General features: G+C 36.1%; 1 long non-coding RNA gene across 1 annotated transcript; it reads left to right on the forward strand.

Moving 5' to 3' along the window:
* Nucleotides 1-717: 717 nt before the first annotated feature.
* Nucleotides 718-1,819, forward strand: LOC108364132 (uncharacterized). The gene is made up of 2 exons (XR_001847703.1): nucleotides 718-830; nucleotides 1,125-1,819. It is a non-coding gene; the product is annotated as an uncharacterized LOC108364132 (long non-coding RNA).

Here is a 1,819-nt window from a genome sequence, read left to right on the forward strand (position 1 = left end):
AAAATGGGCGTAGCACCGCCCACTTGTGATCACATATATGTATCTCGCTAACCGTTCTAGCAATTTGTACCAAGCTCGGTATGGTTATTGTGCTTGCCACATAAAAGCAAACCGTTGAAAATTGTTGAAATCGGACTAAAATTGAGGCCGCTTTTCATATAACGGTAAATTTCAGATATGCTTGAAACTGCAATATTTCGAAATTTAAGGACGCTAATTTACTTAAAATGTATACACCCCGGCTTATCATGTAGCGTTAGCTTTCGGAAAGGTGGAAAACATATATTTAATACTTGCGCCGGGTATTTAATGTTCGGCTCCGCCCGAACTTAGACTTTCTTACTTGTTTCTATTTAGGTTGTTGAAAAGTAATGAATATCTAAATCCCGGGACTTAGCCCGGGATTCCGGGATTGTGGTAGCGACATCCCAAAATCCCCGGATCGTAAAAAGCGAAAACATCCCTAGTATGTACATTTGTATGCACGTACATACATACATACACACGTATGCAGTATTTCCTTAAATATTTCTGTGTGGTCATTCAAATATCACAATGGATTTTCAAAAAGACTGACTTTAATAAATAATTGCTAAATCCAGTAACAAAAATGGTTACCTGGTCACACTGATAGCAAGCCATAAATCACTTGAAAAACATTTTGTGTTCCCAGAAATCTCGTCCGGTTCTCGCTTACCAGTTTTGTATGGGCATTGACATGGGTGTGTCAAATGATACAAAAAGATTCAGTGTCGCTTTGTTTTATTCTCATTCAGCCATGCTGCGTTGCAGCGTGTCGTGCCGCTCTCTAGGACTCCTAAACTTATGTGGTAAAATTTTGAAGCATTTATTAGGGTCTGATTATGCATACTTCGCATAACTTCGCACAGCCATTTGTACCAGTGCACTAAAAGTGTAACTTAAGAAAATGTGAAGCAAAATTTAAACTCAACAGATCGCTAAGTTTTTAAAAGTTCTGCTAATTTCTGGTTAATGGAATACATACAAAGTACATACGAAATTACAGTTTGAAGTTTTTGCAAAGTTGTGCGAAGTTATGCGAAGTATGCATAATCAGACCATTAGCTAGCAAACGTGCAGCAAATATTTTGCTTGCATTTCAGCATCTCAGTCGAATGCTCGGTGTTAAACATGAAGGTAGTTTGTTGACGTTGCCGACTTCGAAACTATTGCTTAAGTAAAAAGTGAATAAAATACATATATATATATATATGTAAAATAAATCGCTATGGCTTGCCGACCACTGGTATAGACAATCCGCCAACGATAGAAATAAAAGCATCTTAAACAACAATAAAAATAAAAGCTAGTTATCAAAAATCAATGTGTACATATACATACATACGTAGACATGTATGTATGTATGCATGCATATGTAAAACCATAGTTTACAAGGAAACTACAATCAAAACAATTCAGCACAATCTTTCTTTCTTCGTTGGAGCAATAGCGTACAATAACAAAATTCATTGATAAGAAAATACCAAAGCTGGGTGCTTGGAGAAAGCGGGAACACTCATCCCACTCCACAAGCAAGTCTAGGGGTGTCCACTTGAATAATACCTCGATGTAAAACATCGTAAGCTTGCATCGATGTTTCACGATGTATCGCTTAAGTACATCGATTATTTTAAGTATCAGGATTACTTTAAATTTTCCATGCTAAAAAGTTACTTTGCCATGTAAAGATTCGGTTCATCCATTTTCTATTTTCCTGTAGGGATAACATAAGGACAGAAACTTGAAGAAAATTTGCATTAAACAAATTAGAAGAAAATAAAGTTCATGTTAAAAGGAA

The sequence above is a fragment of the Rhagoletis zephyria genome, unplaced genomic scaffold (assembly GCF_001687245.7).
Source record: "Rhagoletis zephyria isolate East Lansing unplaced genomic scaffold, Rhagoletis_zephyria_1.1 Rzeph_scaffold_01470, whole genome shotgun sequence".
Classification (NCBI taxonomy): domain Eukaryota; kingdom Metazoa; phylum Arthropoda; class Insecta; order Diptera; family Tephritidae; genus Rhagoletis; species Rhagoletis zephyria.